This window comes from Cannabis sativa, chromosome 2 (assembly GCF_029168945.1).
Source record: "Cannabis sativa cultivar Pink pepper isolate KNU-18-1 chromosome 2, ASM2916894v1, whole genome shotgun sequence".
Taxonomy (NCBI): Eukaryota; Viridiplantae; Streptophyta; class Magnoliopsida; order Rosales; family Cannabaceae; genus Cannabis; species Cannabis sativa.
This window is the reverse complement of record NC_083602.1, coordinates 22,959,076-22,967,939: the sequence shown is the minus strand read 5'-3', so window position 1 is coordinate 22,967,939 and position 8,864 is coordinate 22,959,076.

Here is an 8,864-nt window from a genome sequence, read left to right as displayed (position 1 = left end):
TTCAAGGCCAAATTTTTTCACCAAATTCTTTGCATACTTGCTTTGAGTGACAAAAGTTCCCTCATCTGATTGCTTCACTTGAAGACCGAGAAAATAAGTGAGTTCACCTACCATACTCATTTCGAACTCCTTTTGCATTTGGGAAACAAAAACCTGCACTTCAGAGTTAGAAGTAGAGCCAAACACAATATCATCAACATATATTTGAGCAACAATCACATCAGAATTAATGTTTTTGATGAAAAGTGTTTTATCAACATTTCCTCTCTTGTAATCATGAGAAAGCAAGAATTCAGTTAGACGCTCATACCAAGCACGTGGTGCTTGTTTTAGACCATACAATGCCTTGTCTAACTTATAAACATGATCAGGAAAATGTGGATCCTCAAACCCTTTAGGTTGTTCCACATACACTTCTTCTTTTAACAGCCCATTCAAAAAAGCGGATTTGACATCCATTTGATACAATTTAATACCAAGAATGCAAGCTATGGAAAGAAGTAACCTGATCGATTCCAGTCTAGCTACTGGAGCAAATGTTTCATCAAAGTCAACACCCTCAACTTGAGTGTATCCTTGGGCAACCAACCTTGCCTTGTTTCGAATGATAGTGCCAAACTCATCACTCTTATTTTTGAAGATCCACTTGGTTCCAATGATGTTCACAAACGGTGGTCTTGGAATCATTTTCCAGACTTTGTTTCGAACAAACTGATGAAGCTCATCCTGCATAGCTAAAAACCAATCTTCATCCATTAAAGCTTCTTTTACAGATTTAGGTTCTAAAGAAGAAATAAAACATAAAAATTGAATTATATTGGCATATTTTCTTCTTGTAACCATGCTCTCATCCAAGTTTCCAAGGATGAGATCTGAAGGATGATTCTTTTTAACCCTGGAGGATGGTTCCCTCTGTATTGGATCAGTGATTGAATTTAAAGGATACTCAGATTCTTTTGTTGTCGGATTTTCTGTAGCAACAGATTCCTGCACAGTAACCTCGACGACTGCTTCTGAAGCTTCGTCAGGTTCCTTTTCCTCGGCAGCAGGCTTTTCAAGCAAATCTTCAATCTGTTCTTCTGTGGAAAACTCAGAAAAATCTTTTAGATCATCAACAACAACATTAGCAGATTCCATAATAGTTTGGGTTCTCATGTTATACACACGATATGCCCTACTATTTGTGGAATATCCTAAGAAAACACCTTCATCACTTTTAGAATCAAATTTACCAATGTAATCACGATCTCGTAAAATATAACACTTACATCCGAACACATGAAAGTGACTTACATTTGGTTTCTTACCTTTCCAGATTTCATATGGTGTTTTGTGAGTACCTGGACGCAAGAATACTCTGTTGATGGTATAGCAAGCAGTGTTAATGGCTTCGGCCCAAAGGCGCTTTGTGAGCTTCTTGCTATTCAACATTACTCTAGCCATTTCTGTTAGAGTACGATTCTTTCTTTCAACCACTCCATTTTGTGGAGGAGTTTTAGGAGCAAAAAATTCATGAGAAATACCGTTAGCTTTACAAAATTCATCATATACGGTATTTTCAAATTCCTTACCATGATCACTCCTAATCCTAACAATTTTGCCAATGTTACAATCTTTTTCAACTCGTAATTTCAAACACAGAGATTGAAAGCTTCAAAAGTATCAGATTTTTCTCTCAAAAAATCCACCCATGAGAATCGAGAAAAATCATCAACACAAACAAAAATATACCTTTTACCATTTAAGCTTTCTACCTGGATTGGACCCATTAAGTCCATGTGCAAGAGTTCGAGAACTCTAGAAGTATTCACATCTGGGACACTCTTGTGAGAAATTTTCAGTTGCTTACCTAACTGGCATGGACCACATTTTCCCAATGACTCTTTACCTAATTTAGGTAATCCTCGAACAATCCCTGAAACAGATAATTTTTTCAGATTTTTAAAGTGAATGTGCCCAAGTTTTTCATGCCATAGGTCAGTAACATTTTCAATGACAGAATGACAAGTGGCATGCGTAGTGAGAGTATAACAATTATCACTAGATCGCAGCCCTTGTAACACAATTTCATCAAGAATATTATATACATAGCAATGATTGCTATCAAAGCTCACAGTATAACCCTGATCACAAATCTGACTAATGCTGAGTAGATTAGCTTTTAGTCCTTCAACTAACATGACATTCTTTAGTTTAGGAAGCCCTTCGAACTTGAGAGTTCCCATTCCTATGACTTTACCAGTAAGACCGTTACCAAATGTAACTTCTCCACAGTGCATTGGTCTTATGTTCACAAGAAATTCTTTTTCACCTGTCATGTGTTTGGAACAACCACTATCAAAATACCACATGTTAGAAGCAACAGTTTTAAAACAAGTAGAACCTACCAAGCATTTGTTTTTGACAACCCATTTTTGTTTTTGTAAAACATGTTTATTTCCAATGTAATTAGATTTAAACATGTTATGCATGGTTATGCATTTAGGTCGAATGTGACCTTTTACTCCACAAAAATGGCAAATAGGAATGAAACGTCTTCCTTTCCCTTTGAAATTGTCAAACTTACCGTGCTGCTTCTTTTCTGTAGCAACAGAGTGCTTTGCTGTCGAGACAGAAACCTGCGAGGTAGAAACAGTTTTTCCAGAAACAAAACTATTAGTGGTATTAGACACAGGTTGATTTGGAACATAACCCAGCCCAGCATGATTGGTTTGCCCAGATTTTTGAACTTTTTCAAAGATGGTGGAACCTGGATTTAACATTTTAACATTCTTTTTAATGTTATCAATTTCCTTGGTTAAAGAAATAATTTTTGATTCTTTTAAAGACAATTCAGATTCACAACATTTGAGTTTATCTTCCAACTCATTAATGTTGTTACACAAAATTTTATTATCTTTAACCAGGGAGCGATTTTCAGCACTAGTTTCCAACCACTTACCAAACATTACCTTGTAGGATTCAATCATGGAATCCTCATCAATTTCTGACTCATCTGATTCGGATCTGGATTCTTCCTTGTTGTCATTGATCAGGATATTGTTCAAGCAAATGCTTTTTCCTTTTTCCTGCAAATTTCTTGACAAAACACTTGTTAGGACAACTTTTTCTTTTTCATCCTCACTACTCTCAGAATCATCACTCCAAGTAACATTCAATCCCTTTTTATTTTTCTTTAAGGTATTAGCACATTCGGATTGAGTGTGACCAAAACCTTCACATTCTCTGCATTTAATACCCTTTTTATTGTTAGATGAAAAAGGTTTAGAGGGAATGTTACCAGAAATGTTACCTTTTGGGTTCTTTGAAAAGAACTTTTTATTTCCACCAGATTTCATGAATTTTTGGAAATTTTTTGCCAATAGAACCATTTCATCATTATTTTCATCATCAGAAACAATATTTTCAGAAGCATTAAAGGCAATACCTTTGCTTTTCTCATTCGAGAGATTTTGCTTACTCTTTTTCTTGATTTGTTGATTCAACTCAAAGGTTCTTAAAGATCCCATGAGTTCCTCAACCTTCATTTTGCCAAAATCTTTTGCCTCTTCCATTGCAAGCAATTTTGTATCAAACCTGTCAGGAAGAACTCGAACAATTTTTCGAACCAAGACAGATTCATCTAGTTTTTCTCCCAAGGCAAAAAACTCATTAGAAATATCAGATAATCTTTCATAGAAATCATTTAAAGTTTCAGTATCTGACATTCTCAATTCATCAAATCTAGTTTGAAGCATGGTAAATCGTGATCTCTTTACATCAGCAGTACCTTCAAATTGAATTTGAAGGATTTCCCATGCTTCTTTTGCAGATTCACAAGATGAGATTAATTTAATAAAACCTTCACCAACACCATTAAAAATAGCATGTAAAGCCTTATTATTATAACCAGACAGTTTTTCATCTTCAGTGGTCCAACCGAGTTCGCATTTTACCCGAGTATTACCTTTTTCATCATTTTCGCAGGTTGAGACCAACCGTAAGAATAGCTCTCCATGCTTTCTCATCTTGCGATTTGATGAAAGCTCTCATCCTGACCTTCCAATAAGGATAATTCGACTCATTCAATAGAGGAGGTCTAGAGATGGAACTTCCTTCTGCAAACAAAGACATCTCACACAAAACAAGTTAAACGGAATAACCTCAAGATCTCACTAAGAATTTAGTGACTTGCTCTGATACCAATTGAAATTCCGTATTTTAATATTCCCAGTTTGATTATTTAATTAAATGATTAATTAAATGCGGAATAATAAAACTGGTACTGAAAATAGTTTTCTGTAGTTACAGAATGCAACTCCGTAACTCCAGAGAAACCCGTAAAAACAAACAGGGCATAAAAGTAAAAACACACAAGATTTTTGTACGTGGTTTCAACAATCCTTTCAGATTGTTACTAGTCCACGGGGCCACGCCCAGAGATAAGATTCATTAGATCGGTATCAAAAATACAAAGTAATTGACTTATGCATAAATAGACTCCCTCTTATTGTATGCCGCAAGCTTGATGTATTCCACCTACTAACCGAATCTTGATAAAACTCCAAGTGCTCGAACTCCCTTCGATCACCTTGAAGAGTGCTTGAATCCTCCCGATTCAAGGCTTAAAGGCTATCTCCCGAAAGCCTATACAACCATCTCCCGAAGGTTGTGTGCTTGTATCCTCCCGATGCAAGACTTCAAAAGCAATCTCCCGAAAGCTTGTAAATACCCTTCTCCCGAAGGTGCACTGATGTTCTTCTTCGTTGTAGACTTGAATACAGACTCAAGACAATACAAACAACAAATAAACAGAGTAAGCGTAGAACAACTCTTCTCTACATAACAAAGACTCTCTTTTCTAAAGATATGAATGGAATTCAAAGATACAAGAGAGGTACCAAGAGAGGTACTAAACAAAGACACTCTTTCCTTAAGATATGAAAGTGAATGAAAGAGATACAAAACCTAGCTACTATAAGATGTATTTATAATGAATATACATCTCATAGACAGCTTACATTCGGTCTGAACAAGACCTCAACCCACTAGAAACTTCCCTAAAATAATTCTTCAATCACCAGAATTTCCGTTTCTGTACATACAGAATCGTGGGCAGTAACTACAACTTTCCTTTTATAGAAAAGGAAAGTCTAGCTCCGGTTTTCTCTTCAAGAAACCTGATCTTAGAAAATGGGAAACTCAACACAAGATCGAATAATGTACCGGTTAGATAAAAAACGAAATGGGTAACCAAACTTACCATTTTTACCTTTTTTTCCAAAAATAGGAAAGCTAGACAACTTTCCTTTCAAGTTTGATTTACACAAATATGGAAACCAAATCAATATATGCCAGCCGAAATATACATTAAATAATAAAATATTTTTGTCAATTAAATATGCCAAAAATGGAATTAACAGTTAGGATTCAAATTATATGGAATGAAAAATGATAAAATAATAGCAAAATTAACCCTATAGTGGCCGGTCATATAGATGCGTCCTAGTAGTTATAATTTTGCTATTTTTTCAACCATTTATCTTTTATTCACAAATGTCATATTTTTTAATTTTAATCATATAAATGCCAAGATTATTTATTTAATACTTATAATTAATTATCAAATAAAATTGTCATTTAACTTATTTATTAATTAAACTTTACAAAGTCTTTTAATTAACAAATAAATCCTAAAATCTCTTTTCTTCACAATCAAGTCATTGCTTAGTGAAAATTCATAAATAATACATAGTCTAATTTTAAAATTATAATTGATTAATTAAAACTAATTAACTGAGTCTTACAAGCAGTATTGTCTCAACTTGTGTGGGGACATGAGCCTATATAATCAAGCTTCCAATAAGTAGCTCTAGAATTTACCAAGTAAATTCTCTAACTTATTAATTCCTCCTTGTGCCACTATAGGTTTGAAATTACACTTTTTATTATATAGAACGCTTTATATGTTCCACGATATAGATACGCTATGAATTATCTATCGTTATAATCCTAATAATCAATGATCCTCTATCGATGATCTACATCGAGTAGGGACAAATTTACACCCTTCAATAAATTTTATCATTAAAACACTTAGCTATCTATAAATGATATTTCAATTTACTAATATAATTACTGAAATGAGTACTCAACCATTTATCTCTATTAAGCCAAGCTCGAAGGAAATTATCATTTCACTTCTATGTCTAGATAGAAGCTATAGATTCTGTATCTATGATTAGTGCTCCCACTCAATTGAACTACCATGTCCTTAATCTGTATGTCACGAGAAGATCCATTGTTCGACTTTAACTAACTAATTGAAGAACATAAATAATACAACTGAACTAGAACCTAACCATCTCAGGATTGACATCTTTTGATCTAAGATCAACTATGTGATATTGAATTAGATAGATATTAGGGTAAGTTTATTATATCTTATTCAAGTTCAATATCGGTCTCTTCCGATGCATACTCCATACATCTGATTCAAGCTTACTTTAATCAATGCCCTAGAAAGGACATAGTACTTATCCAAGGTGCAAGTAAACTACATTGTAAATTATTATATCAGTAAAATACTGTGTACTAATAAATTATAGGAATTCATTTACTCACATAATCTTGATTACATTTCACTGTGCTGACATCACAATAAATAGGAATATCAATGTGATAAGGATTTGAATGAATTTATAAATCAAACAAATAACCATATAATAAACATGTGAATCAAATCACACATTAAACAAGTAATGAAATAAATATATTTCCTTATTGATAAATGAATATTCAAGATTACATTGAAATAGAGTTTTATTTAGGGCACAAAACCCAACAGTTTCGAGAGAAACGGGCTTAGTTCACGTCATTAAGTCAATCTCACACAAGTGTAAAGTTGACTTGGGGGAAAAATATTCACTAAAAGTAGCCTTAATGACGTGGACATCAATGTTTGACACGTGGCAAGAAAGATGACATCTCGAAGTTGAGTACTCTCGAGTCATAGCAAGTCGACCTGGGAGGGGTCCCTAGCCCTGTGCCCAAGTTGACTTTAGGAATTCCGAAATAGAAGTTCGAACTTTGATAACTCGTTTTCAACTCACTATCTTTCATTATTATGTACCATGAAGACATTGAGCAACCAAATCCAGGCCCCAGGAGCTAAAAATACATGAACCTGCACCCTGGAAATCAACCTAGGCACCTAGGGTTTTACCAATTCCTAGGTTGACATCCTCAACTAGGATTTCAGCTTCTAAGATCGTCTTAGTGCAAATGGGTAAAACTTTGTATTGGGACATGAATTAGACATACCACGAAAATATTTGAGGCATCAAAATCAGATTCAAAGAAAGTTCTTTTTGAGCACCCAATGCGCAGGTTGAGAATTTGTCAATCTGGGTGACTTCTAAGTATCAAATCGATAATCACTTTTGCATCATCTTCGTCTTCATCAAATAGGGGGAAACAAGTACTTCCAGGGAAGAAACAACACTTCCTGGATGCTAAAAGCAAGGCACAGCGCCCAGGTTGATATGTTGTCAACTTGGGCCGATTCCGATGATGTTTTTTGAGAACTCTTCTGGGCATATTTTCCATTTTCAGCAAAGATTAAGGTTCAACTATTTCCGAGGACCAAATGGAACTTCCAAGGGGCCAAAACTAGGCCTTATCTTTTAAATTAGATTCTCGAAAAAAGTGTCCTGGACATTTTTTTCGTCATCAAAAATAATAAAGATTCAAGCAAACTCGGGGAGAAAACCACAAACCTAAGGCCCCAAAGCTGAGCCCAACGCCCATGTTGACCCGGTGCTAGGCCCAGCGCTCAGGTTGACAATCAACTTGGTGCGCTAGTTTCGATCATTCAAATGCCAAATTTGATCTGAGCATTCTCTCCGTAATGGTTAAAATTAGGGTAGGAGACCTCGTCCTCAAGTTTTAGAACGATGGAAGTATCAAAACAACAACCCGAAAGCTCTAAAATGAGCAACCAGTGCCTAAGTTGATAAATGGCTTGGTGCGCTAGTTCTGCTTATTCGATTCTGATTCTGTTTCGATCGTTCCTCTAATTTTTCATAACAACTAAGATCCATGAAGTTAGAGAAGTCAAATTCATAACTTCGCATTTCTCATTTCTAACATGGAAAAACCACTCAGAAATGAAGAGTTTTGAGTCTCTCATTTCCGCATAACAGCAATATCTCCGAAAACTAGTGACCAGCTTTGCAAAATACAAAATCAAATTAAGTGATATTAAAATATCACTTAGGCATCAAAAAGCACATCACTGGAATATTTTCTCACTTATCCAACATCCAGGTTGACGTCATATGTCAACTTGGGTGTTGGGTTATGAACTGCTTTCAGTAAGACAATCATAACTCACTCGATATTGATTCGATTAACGCAATTCAATTGTATTTTGGAGCTATTTCAATGTTCTATCAAGTTATTTCTCACACTTCAATTGTAATTCTGAAGTTATCTACTATAAATTTTACCCCAAGAGAGTTATAAAATAAGCTCTGACTTACCCAAAGCGAGTCCCGCCGCCGCGACCCAAGCTCAGAAAATTGACTATCAACTTCAGAAGTTAATTTTGACCATCAGATTATCATCTACGGTCAAAATTCACCAATTTAGATTTTTTTTCATATTTTGAATTATTTTTCCCTATTTTTAAGGATCTCCTTCACCAATAAAAGGAGAGTTCCTCTAGCATATTTTTCATATTCAGAAAACTAACCAGAAGTTCAGAGTATATCTCTCTAGTTTCTATCTCTAAAAACTAGAGCTTAAACACTTAGCATCTTTCTGTAATTACCATCTCATGAGAAATAAAAATTCGAAGTAGACATAGCTCCATTACCATAGCT